Source organism: Cricetulus griseus, chromosome 4, assembly GCF_003668045.3.
Source record: "Cricetulus griseus strain 17A/GY chromosome 4, alternate assembly CriGri-PICRH-1.0, whole genome shotgun sequence".
Taxonomy (NCBI): Eukaryota; Metazoa; Chordata; class Mammalia; order Rodentia; family Cricetidae; genus Cricetulus; species Cricetulus griseus.
This window is the reverse complement of record NC_048597.1, coordinates 209,544,102-209,564,371: the sequence shown is the minus strand read 5'-3', so window position 1 is coordinate 209,564,371 and position 20,270 is coordinate 209,544,102. Positions and strand designations below refer to the sequence as shown.

The following is a 20,270-nucleotide window of genomic DNA, read 5'->3' as shown; positions in this document are numbered from 1 at the left end:
CACACACACACACACACACACACACTATGAAACTATTAAAGATGTCAAGGAGCAATAAAAATATATAATTAATTTACATTTGTATTGCTTTGCAGTGGTTTAAAATTCCTAGCCCATTTTGACATAACTCAAACTGGAAATTGTATAGCACACAACATAAAAATGACTTATGCAGCAAAGATATCTTGGAATTCTAATTAACAGTCTCATACTCAAAGAAAGAGTATAGATGGAAAATGGATGTATATTTATGATTTCCAATCCTCTAACTTAAAATATTAAACTATGTATGAGGTGTCATTTGTAATTCTTCACTCTAGTTGAGATTCTCTCTAAGCCAATCTGACGCAGGTGCTGAATAAGAGTGAAGAACTAACTCAAACCTAAAATTGAACATTTTTGTGTTGAGATTAAGAATGTTAGTTTTTAATCATCTTGGCAATCTATGGTATTTTGTTTGACAGATGGGGCATCTTAAATGTTAAATTTAGAGTTAGGATTTTGACTTGAAATATTTAAATAAATTTAATTGATGGTAGATTTGTGATTTAAATTTGAGACAAGTAAAAGTTGGATTGGTGCTGTTTATAAACTGTGCTTGAATTTTCCAGAATTCTGAGGTACTGAATCTATAACTTTTGAGTTATTAGGTTTGTAAATAGAGTGTAATTACTTAGGAATATTGGCTTATTAGATGTGTAAACTTGCTTGTTAAGTACATGAAGTACTTTGAAGAAAACGATGAATTACATTTTAGTTATAGTTTGAAATCTAAAAATTTAATTAAGTTAGTAAATGTTTAGAGAATTTATTGGACTTGTAGGCTAATATTAAGTACTATCAGGGTATTCTACTTATAAAAAAGCAAGATTTAAAAGTTAAGTTTAGAAGCATAACAAATAGATTTTAAAGCTAGATATCTTAAATTTGACATTGACATTAAATAGGCAAAAGTAACTTTTTTTGTTTCTTGTTTTCTTGTACAAAAACCCTGCCTCATACATTGGAAAACTCAAATGATGCCTTGTCTCAAGTGAGGTTCTCAGCCACAAAACACATCCCCTAAGCCTTCAAAGAAAAACAAGCACTGTATTAAAAAAATTATAGGGCCAGGTCAGTGGTTCAAAGTAAAAGCATTTGCTGCCAAGCCTGATGAGCTGAACTGGATCCCTAGGACCCCCCCCAAGGTAGAAAGAGAGGATTAACTCCTACAGGTTGTCCTCTGACCTTCACATATATGCCATGGTGTCCATACATATGTATGCATACATGTACATACAGACACACAAATAAATGTAAAGCAAAAAAAAATTATTTTTTGAGACAGGATTTCTCTATAACCCTGGCTGTCTTGGAACTCACTATGTAGACCAGGCCTTGAATTGACAAAAAATATGCCTGCCTCTGCCTCCCAAGTGCTGGTATTAAAAGTGTACACCACCATGCCTGGCTAAAATAAAATGTATGACCACTTATTTTTGAGTGAGTGCCTATGTAAAGTGTGTGTGTGTGTGTGTGTGTGTGTGTGTGTGTGTGTGTGTGTGTGTGTGTGCTCTTGTCCACCATGCACTGTGTGAAGGTAAGAGGACAACCTTGGGTGCTGGTCCTTGTTTTCCACCTCTCTTGAGACAGGTCATCACTTGTTTGCTGCCACACTGTGTACTCCAGGATGGATGGCCTGCAAGCTTCTGGAAGAGTCTCCTGTCTCTGCTTCCCATCTCACCTTGGGAGTTCTGGGATTATAAATGAGCACCATACAGGATTTAGGAAGTAGACTCAGGTTTTCAGGCTTATGCAAAAAGCACTTTCCCCCACTGAGCCATCTCCCTGACTCACAAATATTTTAAATATGCATTTACTATGTGACCACTGCTAAATACGTACTCAGGAGAAATGAAAGCAAGCGTCTACACAAAGAGTGGACCTGGGTGTTCATAGAAGCCTTATTTGTAAACTAATCAGGCACTTAAGGCAACCCAAATATCCTTTGGCAGATGATAAATAGCTTGTGGTATAGCCATCCTGGATATTCTTCAGCAATAAAAGGGAATGAAGTACTGATACGTGGATCGGCACTGGAGAGATGATCCTTGAAAACATATGCTCCATATAGGAAAGAAAAGAAACCAGACACAAAATACCTGTTATACTGCTGCACTTATACGAGATGTCAGGATTGTTTAACAATGCACAAAGTAGATGAGTGATTGCTTACAGCTAGAAAGGGGAATGGGTAGAGATGAAGAACAAGCCAGTGAATGCTGAATTTTTTCAGAGTGATGAAATACTCTAGAATTAGTTTTGATGATCATATTACAGCTCTGAATATACTAAAACCATTACATTTTAAATGGGAAAATTATATGGTATGTGAATTATGTCTCAATGAAGCCACCATGAAAAGCAGGCTGGGAAGGGAGAAAGGAGGGAAATGGGAAGGAAAGATAATGTTTTCTGCAAGGAAATAGCAGGCCTGGGAGTTCTTGCACTCTTGTGATGCCTGGCTTCTTCACACTGTGCTTTTCTGATTAACCCTAGGGCAGGTAGCATCTTCCAATCTCAAAGGAGATGAAGAAGTGCAATCCAGCTTCCATCTTGGGAGTCCAGACGCCTATACCTAGAGTTGGCCCTAGTAATAATATAGAGTCATTCAACAGGAAAGTGAATTGAAGAGGAACACTATGGGAATTAGAGGGACCAGGTTAGGTGGTTGGTGTTGGCCCTGGAAGAGAGACGAGACTGGCCTCAACTGAAGCTGTAGTAATAGAAGCAAAAAGTAGGAGGAAACTTAAAAAACAGTTTTAATAAAAACTGAGCAGAATGTAGAGACTTTGTTGCACAGTAGAGATGAGGGAGCAGAAGGAATTAAGAATTTCTGGCTTAAATACTGAATAGAAAGCAGCAAAAATAGAACTACCATATGATCCAGTAATCCCTCTGCTAGATCTATATCCAAACGAAATGAAGTCAGTACGTTGAAGAAATTTATGAACTCGAGTGTTTATTGTGGTGCTATGCACAAAAGCCAAAGAACTACACAAGTACCCATCTATGGATGAATAATATATATATATATATATATATATATATATATATATATACACACAGAGGCATATGGAATGCTACTCAATCATAAGACTGAAATATTGGTATTTTGAACAACATGAATAAAACTTGAAAATAATAGGCTAAATTAAATTATCCAGGCACAGAAAGACAAAGCCCACATGATCTCACTCATCTGTGGAATCTAAGAAAGTTGATCTCATAGAAATTGAAGAGTATAATAGTTATTACTAGAAGCTGAGGAAAACAGAGGGTGGGCAAGTATGAGGAGAGGTTTTTCAGGGGATATTGTGTTACAGGTAGAGAGGAGAAACAAATTCTGTTTTTGTCCGGCACAGTAGGGTGACTGTAATTAATGATAATATGTACATATTTTAAGGATGCTGGTAAAAAGTTGTGGATTTTTTCACCATAAATCAACGAGAAAAAAATTGAGGCTATAGATACACTTAACAAGAATATAGTGCTCTATGGACATTGGAAGCAAGTATCAAAGCATAGCATGTAGCTGGCTCTGATAGTACACACCAGTGATCCCAGTAATGTGCTTCCAGAGGTGGAAGCAGTAAGAGCAGCAGACAGTCTTCGCTACAGAGTGAGTATACCCCTTGGACTACATGAGACCCTTTTTTAAAAAAGATCAAACAACAAAACTCAGCCCTCCCAAATGTAGTCTGTTGTTTTTTTAATAAACTATTCTGACTTAAGTCTCAAAATAGATGATACCCTAGCCCAAAGTGAGGAAGGAATTTACTGTAAAGAAAATAATCTATAATCTATAAAAGCTATACTTTCTGTTTGAAACCAGTGAGTGCATTATGCACATAGCAAGCAAAAGTGAAAAAAAAATACAAAAAAAAAAAAACACAGATAGCAAGTAGCAGAGAGATACCGTAATTCGACTTATACTATCCAGCAGAAACTACTGGGGAAACTGCCCAATCAGTCATTCTGCAGTTTCAGTTGAGAGATTTTTTAGGGAGAACAGAGAGTTCCTTCCAGTTTAGAGCTTCCAGCCTCTCATTCCCACTGCAGACATTTCTATGCCATGGAATAAATAATATCTTTATATTCAAGCAACCTACTGCTGTCCCAGGCTTTTTCTTTTAGGGCCACAGACTAGCTCCCAAATCATGACACAGAGACTTCTTATTTGTTATGAATGATTGACCTAGCTTAGGCTCATTTCTGGCTCACTCTTTTAGCTTAAATTAAACTCTTTCTCTTTATCTACCTTTTGCCTCAGGGCTTTTTACCTTTCTGTGTGTCTTACTTTCCTGCTTCCTCAAGTGTCTGCCTGGCTGGCAGCTGCCTGGTTTCTGGCCCTGAGCATGTCCCTCTGTTTCAGCCTCATTCCCTCCTCTTTCCTTCTTCTCATTCTTCTTGAGCTTAGATTTCTCCTATTTATTCTCTGTGCCTGCCAGCCCCGCATAATCCTCTTCTGTCTAGCTATTGGTCATTCAGCTTTTTTAATTAAACCAATCAGGTGCCTTAGGCAGGCAAGGTGAAACAGCAACACTTTTTTTTACATAATTAAACAAATGCAGCATAAACAAAGTAACATACCTATACATAAATATTACACTGCATAAACAAATGTAATACATGTTTACATAGTTAAATATTCCACAACTACCAAAGATAGAAAATATTTGGGAACACAGAGTCTTTGCTGAGTGTGGCGGTTTGAATGAGAATGGCCTCCACAGGTTCATATATTTGTGTGCTTGGTCTCCAGCTGATGATTTGTTTGGAAAGAATTATGAGGTATAGACTTGTTGAAGTAAGTGTGGCATTGTTAGAGGAGGTTTGTCACTGGAATGGGCTCTGAGGTTTCAAAAGCCCATGCCAAGCCTAATATCCTAATCTCTCTCTCTCTCTCTCTCTCTCTCTCTCTCTCTCTCTCTCTCTCTCTCTCTCTCTGCCTCCTGCCTCCAGATCAGGATATGAAACTACAGCTACAATACCATGCCTGTCTGCTTCCTGCTATGATGATTATGGACTAACCCTCTAAATCTGTAAGCAAACCCTCAATTAAATGCTTTCTTTTAAGAGTTGCCTTGGTGTGCTGGATAATTTTATGTCAACTTGACAAAAGCTAAAGTCATCTGAGAGGAGGGAACCTCAATTAAGAAAATGCCCCCATAAGATCTGGCTGTAGATAAGCCTGAAAGGCATTTTCATAATTAGTGATTGATGGGGGAGGGCCCAACCCATTGTGTGTGGTACCATCCCTGGGTTGTTGGTCCTGGGTTCTATAAGAAAGCAGGCTGAGCAAACCATGGAGGATAAGCTAGCAAACAGGACCTCTCCATGACCTCTGCATCAGCTCTTGTCTCTAGGCTCCTGCCCTGCTTGAGTTCCTTACCTGACTTCCTTTAGCGATGGACTATGAAGATGGAAGTGAAAACTAAATAAACCCCTTCTTCCCCAACTTGCTTTTGGTCATGGTGTTTCATTATAGCAATAGTAACCCTAACTAGGGTGTTTTGTCCATGGTGTCTCTTCACAGCAATAGAACATTAACTAAGACACTGAATATATTCAGGCTTTCCCCATTGTCTATTCCCTAAATAATGCAGTATAACAACAATTTGTGTAGTGATTACATTAAAATAGTTACGATAGCTAACCAGGCATGCTTTAAAGAATACAAAAGTGTGTCCACAAGTTATAGGAAAGTGCCATAACTGCTTGCTCTTCTGCTTTTGTGAGTGGTGCACCCTCTTTGTCAAGAGAGAAGTTTTGCCTTGTTGAGTCATTTCAAAAAAACGTGCCATGGTACTTATTAAATAAGATTTGAACATGAATACATTTTGGCACGAAGTAGAGAGGGATCATGGAACAAAACCCCATAAGATACAAAGGGTCAACTGTACATGGTTTTTCTGCCATTTGGAAACCATGAATATTATCTATTCTAACATTTTTTATTCTCATACCTTTCCCAAAAGGACTCATCTGCCTACACACAGTAAGTGATTTAGAACTGTTTCACAGATATCTCACTGATGTTCTTTTCATTTTCTTGGAATGTTTCATTTTAGACAATTTCTCTTGATATGGCTTGAAGTTCACAAATCTTTTTTTTCCGGTTTTTAGAGACAGGGTTTTTCTGTGTAGCTTTGGAGCCTATCCTGGCACTCACTCTGGAGACCTCAAACTCACAGAGATCTGCCTACCTCTGCCTCCTGAGTGCTGGGATTAAAGGCGTGTGCCACCACCACCCAGCTCACAAATCTTTTTTGTTTAGCAATGTTTAATTTTCCATTAGCCCAATTCAATTTTTTAAAAGTAAGGTCTTACCATGTAGCTTAGACTGGCCTCAAGCTTTCTGTGTAGGCCAGAATGGCCTTGAAACCTCAGTAATTGTCTTGCCTCTGCCTCTTGATTGCTGGGATAACAGGCATGCACCATCAATACCCAACTATTTTTTTTTTTAATTTTGAAACACTTTTGCTATGTAGCCTGTCCTAGCCTAGAACGCACAATACTCCAGTCTCTATCTCAGAAGCGATTACAATTACAGATGTGCACTGGCATGCCTAATATCAATTTGATATGTCTTCATCTCAAACATATAGTCTTCATCTATAAAAGTACATTTTGGGTCTTTTGTTGTCTTCTCTGTCTCTAACTTTTTGAACATTTTGAATATAGAGCAATTGATTTCATGCCTTTGTCTGCTAATTCTGATATTATGACAGTTTTGATATGCTCTGATTGGTTTTCTCATGATTGGTTTTCTCATGTATTTTCCTGTAACAACAAGCCTCTTGTTCTAGCAGTTCATGAGAAATAAAGGGGATCAAGGCATGTGGCAAACATCACATTACACCACTAGGAAAAGGTAGAACATGGGAAACTACGCAAAGTGTCCATTTCTTTAACATGTGCAAAGAGAAGAACAGGAGGGATGGCAAAAAGATTAAGAGTGGATACAGCTCCTGCAGAGGACCTGACTTTAGTTCCTAGGGCCCTCATTGGATGTGCACAACTGCCTGTAACTCCTCTTTAGGAGGATTCGATTTCCTCTTCTGGTCTCTTTGAGCACTTGCATCCACATGCACATCCTCACACACAGACATATCTACTTCTAAAATAATTAAAATACCTCTTAATATGCAAGAAATGAAAATGATTTAGGAGATTAGCCAAAAGCTGGGGCTGGGAATTTGGTTCTATGGGAAAGTGCTTGCTCAGCATGCACAGGGTCCTAGTTCAATACCCAGCACTGATAAACATATATAAATAAACATGTTTAATGTTTTTAAAGAGGGAAAGGAAAGCCAAATGCATTGTGAGGACTTTGCTTGGATCCTGCGTTGTAGAAGTAACTCATAAGACATTCATGGACAATTTGAATACAATGTCATATATTAAGAAACTGTACATATTTAGAAATTATTATTTGAAAAAGATATTTTAATAATTTTGTGATTTTCTTTTAAAGTAGGTCTTATTGTTTAATGAGGCATAGTGAAATATTTACAGGTAAAATAATACTCTGATTATGACTTTCTTCAAAATAACCTAGGGAAGCAAAGAGGAGTGTGCAGACAGAACAAGTTATCCACGGAATAATAATTGTTAAACCTGAGTAGGAGGTCCATAACATTTCTTGTTCTTTCTATTTCTGGATTTTTTATTTTATATATTTGCAACAAAAAATGATATTTGACATTATTCCTGCTGGGTATTTTTCATCATAAAATTGCTGTGGAATATTTCTTTATACTATGTGAATATATATTGCTGTGATTGGTTTAATAAATAATCTGACTGGCCAATAGCAGAACAGGATACAGTTAGGCGGAAAAGCCAAACAGAATGATGAGATGAGGAAGGCCCGAGTCAGAAAAGTCACTGTCAGACACAAAGGGAACAGGATATGAATGTGCCATGTTAATAAAGGTACCGCCACATAGCAGAACATAAATAAGGAATATGGGTAACTTAAAGTGTAAGAGTTAGCCTGAGCTGTTGGCCAAGCATTTATAAGTAATATTAAGTCTCTGAGTGATTATTTGGGAAATGGCAGGAGGGAGAGAAATGTCCAACTATATAAAATTGTTCAGATGCCCCCTTGCATGAGAAAATTTTTTGCAACTCCCTCCCTACCCCAATGGAATTGTATTCAAGACCATTCCTCTATTATCATAGCAAATTACTCATTTATTCTCAAATTTTTCTATTTCTTGACCATAAGCAAAGACTATGTTCTTTCTTATCCATAACATCTTCCATAGAGTTTGGGACCCAACAAATTGTGGTGAGTTGGCAATTCATCAAGATATCCATGACAGAGGGCTGGTTCCATTGTATTGAACCAAATGTTCAGGCATGTAATTGGGTCCTTTTATGGAATTGGGGGGTCTTACTTATTTAGACATTCTCATGTAGGCTAGGCTGGCCTCCAACTTGTTATGATCCATGGTCAGCCTTGAAGTCCTTCCTGATCTTGTCTCTGCCTCCGACCCAGCGTTGCAGGCATGTGCCTCCACGCCCAGGAGGAATTGTGTCCCTTACATTCCAGTGAGACAGTACTTAAGTGCATGGTGAAGGCCCTGCAGGAGTGCTAAGGCAGGGGCAGGAGTGGGGTGTTGAAGTTGTTTCATGATTCACTGTGGACTTCCTGTCCTTACCATCAGGAACTCTTCTGTGACCTTTGCAACCTCTCTGTGTCTTGCCCTGCCTTCCTCACACAAACGTTCTGACCCAAATGAGACACATTCAGTGTGGTATGTGGAGGGCCTTTAAAATGGGAACGTATAAAGTTGGGTGTGTAATGGTTTTTCTTCTTTCAGGGCACCACAGACCACATTTTAGCTACTGGAAAGACTAACTTGGTGAAATGGTTCAGTAAGTAAAGCCTGTTTGGAACAATTTTATATACATTTTTCTTTTAAAAATAAATCAATACTTTTTACAACCAAGCTTACATAAAACGATATACATGTTGTTTGCTTGCACCATCTATACATAGTCGTCCAGTGCATGTATTCACATGTACAAATAAGGCACTTAGTATGGTGATTGGTGCTGTGCTAAGAGCTGTTGACAGAAAGAAAGGGAGAAACCCTGTACCCAGAGCCTGTCCTCACGGTTTGCCCAATCAAAGCCTTTGTCTGCTTCTGATTCTTCATCTTTACCTGCATGCCACTAACACTGTTCATTCACCTGACGGACTGGTTTTGTTATCTATATTCTTCTATAATGATTGATTTTCTAATTAAGAGTTGAATGTGCATTAGTTTTATTGTTGAGCCATGATATTCATGTAGGCCAGGCTGGCTTCAAACTGGTAATATAGCCAAGGATGACTTGGAACTTCTGATTCCCTTGGGTCCTCCACCTCTGCAGAGGTGGAATTACACAGGTCTGTGTCAACTCTCCCAGTTTATGTGATTTTAGGCGGTGTTAGACACTATAGAAACTGAGCTATGTCCCTAGCCCAGCCAACCGCTTATTTCCCTGTTTTAGTAAAGCCAAAACTTGTTTATTATTTTAGCTAGGGTCAAAGCTTCAGGCATCAAAACTGCAAATATTTCAGAACAATCCATTAAGTCGTGCGTTTGGCTTGTGTAGTTTTGTTTATTTTAGTAATTTTAAAATTTTATTTAACAATTCATTAAAAAGATATAAAAACTCTTTCAAAACTCACACAGCTTGGGCTGAGCGAAAAGAAGCATGCAGGTGCTGGCCACCGCGAGGAGTGTAGATGGCAGTCTAGGTCACATAGCCTCCCAGAAGAGCCAGAGGGCTAACGAAGAGGACAGTAAAAAAAAAAAAAAAAAAAAAAAAAAGGCAATAAAAACGATGACGGCCGTCATAAAACGCATTCTTTCAGCATGAAACTCCTTCACCAAATAGTACGAATCGCCGTCTCCGTTATACAAAGCAGCGCACAGCGGCGGCCACAGCGGCTCTCCCGGAGCCCCTCAGGGCCCCCTTTCCGTAGGGGACCAGGCGCGGCCAGGTGGGCGGGGCCGCTGGGGGCGGGGCCGGGGGCGGGGCTGGGGCGCCGGCGGGTGGCTGGGCGGCTGGGCGGCTGGGCGGGGCGCGCTCAGGCCTGGGCTCTTCACGCGCGGCGAAAGCGGCCCAGACCCCGCTCTGCGGGAAGCCGGGGCGGTGTGTGGCGCGTCGCTTGAGAGCCGAGGCAGCCGCTGGAGGAGGAGCGGCGGGCACTGAGGTAGGTAGGCGCACGGACGCGGGGCGCTAGGCCAGCTCTCCTCCTGCGCCCCCGGCCCGCGGCGGGCTGGCGAGGCCGAGGGGCGGCGCGCGGAGGCCGGGGCGGCGGGGCCGGGGGCGGGGACTGGCCTGGCCGCAGGGGCCGCGCGCGGTGCGGGGACTCCGGGCGGAGCGCCGCACGCCGGAGGACGACTCCCGGGGCTGGCGGCAGAGGGGAGCGCTGGCCCGGGTGCCCTGCGGAGGAGGCCGGGGGACCGGATGGCCGGCGCCTCCCACCCACCTCGCGGGACGCCCGGGCCGGGAACTCGTTAACAGGAAAGCTTGGCAGGGCAGCAAATGCCAAGGTTCTGGAAGAACTGAGAGTCACGTCGTTGGGCGCTGAGGCTTTATTTTCCTTCCCCGCCCCCTGCCCGGCCTCGGCCAGACTTGGCCAAAGAAGGATGTGTCACCAGTTCGGGGCTGCGGGCGGGATCCCAGCCACTCTGGGAACAGGGGCACCTGAAACAAAGGTAGAGCGAGGCCGGCCGAGTGACTGAGCTGCGAGGGCCTCGGCGGCTCCCACGGTCGCGCCGGCCCGGCCGCCGCCTCGGAGGGGCGTTCTCCTTGGGGACCGCTCGATGGAAACCAGCTGGCCGGGCTTGGAGTTGATGTTGCATCGGAACTGTGTTGTGCTCACATTATTTCCATTCCTCCCACTCTGATAAAGCCTAAGGAAATTTTTATCCCGCTCGATGCTCTGCAAATGCGGAGGGGGAAGACAAATTGCTGTTTGTAAATTATAGGATATTTTCTTTGTAGAAAAATAGTTTGAAAACACAGAATACATGCTTTAACAGGCAAGCGAAGGGAATAATTTGTACTACCTTTCAAAAATCTGAGAAGAGTTCCTCCTCGGATCTTCATTTCTGTACAAAACGTCCCCCGCCTCTCTGGTGCCAGGCATTTTTCTTTGTTCTTCTTTAGTGTCTGGCCTCAGTTTCTTGTAAACAGAGCATCAGGCACAGAGACCCTAAAAATTGCCATACTAGGTCAGAGCATGGGCGTCCGGCTCAGCAGGCAGCAGACTCGTGTTGTAGTAAAACACAGGGCTTTTTCCTTGGTACCGTTAAAAATTATCTGTTCTTTCACTCGTCTCCATTACCGAAAGCTTTTTAAAAAAGAAAATCTACAGATGGCTTCTGATTTGTACGCGATTTATTCACGTTTGTTGCATTCAAAAGGCTCTGGTCATTTCTGACTTATGTCATGAAATACTGGGGCGGGGGGGGGGGGGGGCTTGCATCTTTTATGCAACCTGGAAGCTCAAATCGGGAATACAAAGTTTTGTTGTATTTTGTTTGTTTGTTTTTGAATAGAAAGCTTTGGAGAAGCCTTTAACAGGGCCAACATAGTTATGGGATTCGGCGATAGGTTTATACACTAACAACTTGAATACTAAGCAGTCAGTGCTTCACTTTCATGCATAGGATTTGCACATGTGAAAATGTCACTATGCTTAACATTCTGCATTGTGAAGGGGCTGTCTGACTTTATCTTGGCCTGAATTCATTTGCACTTAGCGGTCAGCTGAAACCAAGTATCCTGAGAGAAAGTTTTGCTTGAGCAGGAAGAGAAGAAAGGGGTTGGGAACTTACGGAATACAGGACATGTGAAGGTGATAAACTCCTCAAAGACTCATTTCTGATCTGTATAGTTCCAATTAATCTGGCCTCTGTCACCTTTTAACAGGTAACTCAAGCTTTAAGTCTCTGAAACTCTTCTTGACATCCAATTCAACCCACCACCACCACCCCCTGCTACAAAAGCAACAACAAAACCCCACCAAAGCAAGGAGTAGAATTGACTGCCCTTTTGAGTATTACTCTATCAGGGTTTCTCATTCGAGGTACTATTGACATTTTAGATCAGATAATACTTTGTTGTGGAGGGCTATCCTGTGCAATAGAGGATGGTTAGCTACATTCATGACTTAGAATCCTAGCTATTAGTATAGTAAGTACTACATACATACTTAATGACAAAGTTGCTTCTAGGCCAATGCTGTGTCTCTTCAATACAATTCCTCATGTTACGTTGACCCTCAACCATAAAATTATTTCGTTGCTACTGTTGTGAATCCTGATGTTCTTATGCAATCCCTCTGAAAGGGTCATTTAGTCCCCAAGTTGAGAACCACTGTTGTAGACACTGCCGGTATCCCTCCATGAAGGGCCAAGTTATCCATAGCTGAAAACTACTGTTGTGAACTGACTGCTGCCTTAATCCCAGGACACTGTATCACCTTGTTTGCTGATGTGTTGACTTTATCTGCTTTCCTAAATAAGGGCAAGAGAAATCGTTTATTTCATGTATGACAGCCTACTGGAGGTAGGTTAGGTCTAGAAAAATAAAGGTAAAAGCAGCTGGTATGATGTCTGCATTTCTGGTTCTTACAGGCTGAAGAGGTAACTGGTGTAAACATGTAATTATACAGTTATCTCATTACAGCTGTGTCAAGTTCTGAGAAGAGACATACAGGTTTCCCTGAGTGCCTAAAATGTTAATCTTGACCTAGTCTGGAAACTGAGGGATGTTTCTTTGGGGGAAGTAACATCTGAGATGGTCTCAGAAGGGTAAACATGGAATTGCTAAGTAAAGCTTGGTGAACAGTATTCTACACAGAAGGAAAAACTGTGACCCCCTAAGATGGAAAAGAACCCAGAAGCTAGTGTGGCTGGAACTTGAAGAGTTGGGGGGGGGTGTCGAATGATATAAGTAGGAAAGTAGGCAGAAGCTTTCTGTTACTGATTGATTTCTCAGTCCAGCCTACCGCTAGAATCATACAAGGACTTAAACCAGTGTGGGGCCCTTCTCCGGGCCCATTAAATCACAATATTTTCTTCCAGCCACTTTTCTCCATCCCTTCTGTATAGTTTTGTTTAACATTCTGGACTCTTTTTTTTTTTTTTTTTTTTTTGGATAGGCATCCTGTTTACACAAATTGTAACACACTGTGCTCTGTTCTTCTAATAGTCCCTTGGACATTTACCCATTTTGATGTATATGTTCTTTATTTTTGAATGATTTAATAGTATTTCTTTGTATGGCTACATTACAGATTATTTAGCCATTCTCTTATTGATGGGCTTGTAAATGTTTCCAGTTTAAGAGCACTATAAATATGCCAGTTCCCACATATATGGGTATATTTGTGGGATAAATTGATAGAAATGAGATTACTGGACCAGTGTTTGTAAAAGCTCATCATATGGAAAAAGTGATTTGAACAAGGTAGCTAAAACATAAAAAAAAAAAAAATGATAACTGGGACTAGGATAATAGCCATGGAGCTAGAAAGAAATACATGTCTATATGAAATGTATTTAAGAGGCATGGTTGTTAGGATTTAGAACAACAGTTCTCAGCCTGTAGGTCAAGACCCCATGGGGGTCACATATCAAATATCCTGAATATCAGATATTAACATTGCTATTAATAGCAGAATTATAGTTATGAGATAGCAATAAAATAATTTTACACTTAGGAGTCACCACAACATAAGGATCTGTATTTAAAGGGTCAAAGCATTAGGAAGGTTGAGAACCACTGGTTTAGAAGAAGATAATGGAACAAATGTTGAGGGTAGAAAATTAACTTCCTAGGATGAATTCCAGAGCACTAGCTTGCCCAAAAATGTGAGTAGTAGAGTTGTTATCTGAAATAGAGAACATCATAAGGATAGTTTTGAGGTGGATTCAAATCATACTTCACATTGGGATGCTAAACTTTCATTTGAATGTGTCATGCAAGCACTTGACAATTCAGAACCCATGGGAAGGTGGGCGGGAAAGCATAGAAGTGGAGGCATAGAATTTAGGTTTAAGGTGAACTATGTGGGTGAAATTACTCATTGCAGAGATTGCAAACCAATCAAACCAATAGCCCAATAGCTAGAATCTAGCTCACAGATCTTTTAGTTTGTCCATGAGGTAGTTCCATCATTAATTCTGCTTTAGTTGCCAATATTTTTAAAATCCAAAGATTTTTAGAGAGAAAATGAATAGCACACTAAACTCTTTCTTGTATGACAACAGTGATCAGAGGTTAAGTCACAACTGATCCCAGTCAGCCACTCTCTAAAACTTAGGCCTGGCCTGCTTTGCCTCTGCTTCTGTGTTTTGTGAGTGTGTGTACACACATGGAAGTCAAAAGATAACTTTCAGGGGCTGGGTGTCCTTGTCGATGCAGGATCTTAATTGTTTTTCCTGTGCTGCCACTTCTAGGCTTGCTGGCCCATGCACTTCCTGGTTATTTTCTCTGTCTCCATCTTCCATCTGACTGTAGGAGTGCTGGCATTGAAGATGCTTGTAGTTGCACCACCTAGTTCTGAGGATCCAACTCAGGCTTGCAGTATAAGTGCCTTCACCAGCTGAACCATCTTGCTGATCTAATTCTGTGTGCTTTTGAATGTATAATCCCTGGTCAAAGGAGACTAATTTTCTTCTTGGTTTTACATTGGAAACAATGAATGATTTAAAAAAAAAAAAAAAAAAGACTAATGCTGGGACTGGAGAAATAGCTACACAAGTATAAGGACCTAAATTGAAATCTCCAGTAGCCATGCAAAAACCTATGCATGGCAGCCAGACGGTGGCGCATGCCTTTAATCCCAATACTTGGGAGGCAGAGGCAGGTGGATCTCTATGTGTTCATGGCCAGCCTGGTCTACAAAGCTACACAGAAAAACCCTGTCTCAAAAAAGAAAAAAGAAAAGAAAAGAAAAAAGAAAAAAATCTATGCATGGCAGCATAGTCAGAAGTAATTCCAGTGCTGTGACAGAGTCTGGAGGATGACTGGTTCCAGGTTCAGTGAGAGACTCTGCTGACCTTCTCTGGCTTCTCTGTATGAACATGGGCACACCAGCATGTTTGTGTGCACATGTACCATATATACACCGATGCACACATTTGCACATACACTTAAAAAATAATAATGCTTCGGTCCTTCTAAGGAATATCTGTTCCTATTTATTTTGTCTGAGTTGCAGCTTTGGGTTTGTTTGATTGATTGTTTTGTGTGGTAGTAGTATTTTCATTTTTCAGTCAGGGTCTAGCTAGGTAGCTCTGAATGACCCAGTACTTGTTACTGGATGGCCTCTAAGTAACATTGCTCATTCCGCTCAGCCCTTTAGGGCTGGCAGCTTTATCTCAATGCTCCTCAGATGATTCCACTAAGTGGGGAAGGAGAGCCACTGACCCAAGATTAGCAACAGAAGAGGGCTCGCAGTGTGGCTGTTTTTGTTTTTTTTTTGTGTGGTTTTGTTTTGTTTTAGAATAAGATAATGAGAAGTAAATAGAGAGGCACCATGAGGTGGCACCTTGCTTGATGTTAGGTATGTGACAACTGAATGCATACTATGGAGTTTTTAATTAAATGAGGCAGAAAAAGCTTTGTTTGTATGTAGGCAAGCACACTGTACTTACATGAGATATTTAAAGGATTTTAAAAGTAAACCGTACTTGGAGCTGGAGAGATGGCTCAGCACCCATATTTGGTTTCACAATTATCTATGACTCTAGTTCCAAGAGCTCCAATGCCCTCTTCTAGCCTCCATGGGCATCAGCACACCCATACATATTCAGGCAAAATACCCATATACCCAAAGTAGTAAACAAATAAATTATTTTAAAATGGTATCCCATACTTGATTTTTGCTTTATATGCATTCTTTAAAGTCTAATTGTAGTAGCTGGGCAGTGGTGGCACACACCTGTAATCTCAGAACTTGGGAGACAGAGGCAGGTGGATCTCTGTGAATTTGAGATCAGCCTAGTCTACAAAGTGAGTTCCAGAACAACTAGAGCTGTTACACAGAGAAACCCTGCCTCAAAAAACCAATAATAATAATAAATAAATAAAATTAATTATAATTTAGGGTATGCCACAATGGCAAAACAAAACAAAAAAAAAGATAATGCTTCCAAAAGAACAAAAGAAAAGAATCATCCAGTTGTTTAGTGGGCTGAAAATAACCTGTTGAACTTCAGAAGATGGGAATCTTTGACCTTAGCAAGAGCCATTCTAGAATGGAAATGGTAGAAACCAGATTGAAATAAGTAGACCATAAGAAAATAGTAAATGTAGCCTGGCATCAGTGGCGCATGCCTTTAATCCCAGCACTCAGGAGGCAGAGGCAGGCGGATCTCTGTGAGTTCGAGGCCAGCCTGGTCTACAGAGCGAGTTCCAGGACAGCCTCCAAAACAATACAGAGAAACCCTATCTCGAAAACCAAAAAAAAAAAGAAAAAAAAAAGAAAAAGAAAATAGTAAATGTTCAAAATAATCTATGTCTCAATGCAGTGTGGATTGAACCCAGGGCTTTACATGCAAGGCAAGTGTTCTACCACTCTGCTATATTTCCAACCTAATTCACAAAGATGCTTAAAAGTTTATTTGAAAAGGTATCATGGTAAGGAAGGGGCTGCTATCTATGCCTGCATAGCAGATACTCAGTATGTTGAGTACCCAAACACTTCTGACTTCTCAGGGAGGTAACTAGACAGTGCCTGATCACTGTCTCCCCATTGTAGAGGGGGGTTGCTTGCATTTGTTTTGAAGACTGCTTTTCAGTGGGAGGTATTTTTCTAGGACCCTGAAGACTCCTGAAGGACTTGCTTTAGATGTTAGTGATTTGGCCATAAGTCTCTTGTTTATCTAGAAAGCCAAGAGTTCTAAAGGCCAGTAGTGATCTGGGCTCCAGTAACCCTGACATCATCCTTCCATTCAAGTGATGAACAAAAGGGCATATTGAAAATGGAGTGTGCTAGGAAATGTGTGTTTGTCAGATTCCCAGGAGTAGTTTTGCAGTATTTTTTTTCAGTTAACTTGATATTAGAGCTATATTTTTCCAGTTGCATACATGTAAAATATTTTGTACTTTGAAATCATTATCTTTGGTGGGGTGGCTATAATTTGGAGGTTCATGCCCTCATTGAGGTCAGAGAGAAAGAGCACTGAACAAACTTTGGTATCAAAAAGATTGTGTAAAAACCGGGCATAATGGTACATGCCTTTGATCCCAACACTTGGGGGAAAGAGACAGGTAGATTTTGTGATTTCAAGGCCAACCTGGTATACTTAGGCAGTTCTAATCGAGCCAGGGTTACATAGTGAGACTGTCCAGAAAGAAGAGGGATGGGGGAGAAAGTGTAAATGTTGTTACCTTGAATACTCAGAGTCACTATTTAGGATGAATTGTCATGCAAATGAATACACCCATTCTGTTTCTTCTTCATTGAGGACCTTAACCTGGCATGGGGGTTTTTAAAGGTCAGTTTTGATTCAGTGTGCCTGAAGAGTTGCGGTCTTCAAAAGACAAAACAAAACAAAACAAAAACAAACCCAGAAGACATGGAAAGTGGGGAATGTCAAATATTATTAGTGAAAAATGGTGTTTTATTAATTGAAAGCATAAATTTTATTGCTATGCTCTTTTGCACTTATAAATAATATCTTGTAGAGATGAGAGCTCACAGCTATCATTGATGTATCAGGTGGATTGTGTATGTATATGTTTACCATATGGTATGTATAAACACTATATAAAGGTTAACTTTGTAATATAGATAGCAAACATAGCTTCAAGATGATTTGTACCAACAGTCTATTATTAGAAAATAATTTTATTTAGAAATTTTATGTAATTAAGCAGCAGTGAGATTTCTCACATAAAAACGATGGTTGGGTGCCCTACCTGAAGGGTGGAAAGTCATTGCTGATGCAGTTCAGAGCTCCTTTGGTGTGTGGAGGAGCATGGACCACTGAATGACCTGAGGCCTTAGACTCAGTTCTTAGATACAGGCCTGAGTTTGTTCAGTGTAAGCTGTGTAACTTTTTTTTAAATTGAGGTGAAATTAATTATTTTGACAGCAGTTTTCAATAAATTGAGAGTTTGTCAATATTACATCGCATTCTCAGATATTTTCATCACCCCAAAAAGAAACTCTGTATTTCATTAGGCAGTCCTTTTCCATTCCTTTCTTCCCAAATTCCTGGCAACAACCATTTTGCTTTCTGTTCCTGTTTACTTATACTAAGCATTTCATAGAAACCTGTCTCGTGTGTGTGTGTGTGTGTGTGTGTGTGTGTGTGTGTGTGTGTGTGTGTGTGTGTGTGTGTGTGTGTGTGTGTGTCCTTCATTCAGTATAGTGTTTACAAGACTCATTGCATGTCACAGTATATGTCAGTACTTCATTTCTTTCTCTGGTTGAATTATGGATATGTCACATTCTGTTTCATCAGTTGATGGCATTTGTGTTGTTTGTACCTTTTGGATGTTCTAAACTATGCTGTTAAGAGGATTTGTTTACAGGTTTTGCTTACCACCTGTTTTCAGTTCATTAGTATATAAAGGTAGAGTAGAATTGCTGGATTATATGGTGATTCTTTTGTTTAAGGTGTTTGTTTTGTGGTATTAGGGATTATCCTGAGGAGCTGGTGCATGTGAGGCAATAACTCTATGGGAGTTACATTCTCAGCCTTTGAGTTTTTCAAGGAACTCTCAAACTGTTTGCCACAGCAGCAGCCCAGCAGTATTTTGTGTTGCTGCTAGCAACTATCTGAAAATTCCCTGAATCCTCACCAATACTTGTTATTTTCTGGGTTGGTTTCTTTGCTGTTGACTGTGGTAGTTCTTTTGCCATTGTTTTTTAATGTAGATATCTGCCCTACTGGCTATGAAGCAGTATCTCATTGTGGCTTTGATTTGCAGTTACATAATGACTTGATGATATTGAAAATCATTCATATATTTCTTGGATGTTTGGTATTTTCTTTTTAAAAATTTCTATTGAAAAAATTTTCTTTTGCCCATTTTTAAATTGTGTTGCCTTTTTGTTGTTGAGTTGTAAGAATTGATTATAGGGGCCTGGGGAGATGGCTTAGTGGTTAAAACATTTGGGATGCAAATGTCGTAGTACTCATCTAAGTGCTGGGTGGGTGTGGCAGTTTACTCATAATTATGGCCTTAAAAAGTGCAGACAGGATCCCCAGAACAAGCTGGTTATGAAGATTGACTACATTGATGAGCTCTGAGTTTGAGTAAGGTATCCTACCTCAAAGGAAGGGCTGGGGAGCTGGAGTGATGACTCAGTGGTTAAGAGTGCTTACTGCTCTTGCAGAGGACCAGGTTCAATTCCCAGCATCTACATGGTGGCTTACAGCCATCTATAACTCTAGCCCTCTTCTGACCTCCTCAAGTTTTTACATGCATGCAGTGCACATTAACTCATTCAGGCAAACACACATTTACATAAATAAATCTATTTATACATATATACATAAATTAAGGAAAATAAACAGAAGAGAAATTAAAGAAGATCCCCAGTAATAACTTGAGGCCTTTGTATGCACACAGACACCGGTGCAAATGTGCTCACACACACAAGTAAAATGAAGAGAAAGGACAAACAATAGATGACTATACATTCTAGATTAGACTTTATCACATACATGATTTGAAAATTCTCCAGTTTTGTGGAGTGAAATTTTCACTTTCACAGTCTTGATAGTTGCCTTTGCAGAAAAGAACTTAGTTGTCTTTTTGTAATTGTTGTTGCATTTATGCTTTTGGCATCATCAAGATCACATTAATTCACCCCTACAGTTTTTATAAGAGTATGTAACTTTAGTCTTTACATTTCAGGCTTTTAGCCATTTTGACTTAATTTTGTATATGAAGTCAGGCCCATCTTCATTCTTTTATAAATGGATATCCTGGTGTCCTGACACTATTTGTAGGAAAAGGCTATATGATTTTATGCAATCTCATGATTGCTTCATAGTTATTAAACAAGGGCTCCGACATAGGAGGTAGTTGGGGAGATGATATTATATATCTAGAATTGAACATATATTCTTGAAAGGGATTTGTCAAATCCTGTCCTTGTTCCCAAATTATTGGATGTAGTTGGACTTTCCTTTGAGCTGCCAGTTCACACACACACACACACACACACACACACACACACACACACA

At 40.3% G+C, this 20,270-nt stretch overlaps 1 protein-coding gene across 2 annotated transcripts in view; it reads left to right on the top strand.

Annotated features, from left to right (window-relative positions):
• Nucleotides 1-10,111: 10,111 nt before the first annotated feature.
• Nucleotides 10,112-20,270, top strand: part of Ppp2r3a (protein phosphatase 2 regulatory subunit B''alpha) — a 130,747-nt gene continuing 120,588 nt past the window's right edge. Inside the window, exon 1 of one of the 2 annotated variants that reach the window (XM_035443894.1) lies at nucleotides 10,112-10,258. The gene's annotated coding sequence lies outside the window, so the exon portion shown is untranslated. The remainder of the gene's footprint in view (nucleotides 10,259-20,270) is intronic. The other variant, XM_027414304.2, reaches the window with a different exon arrangement.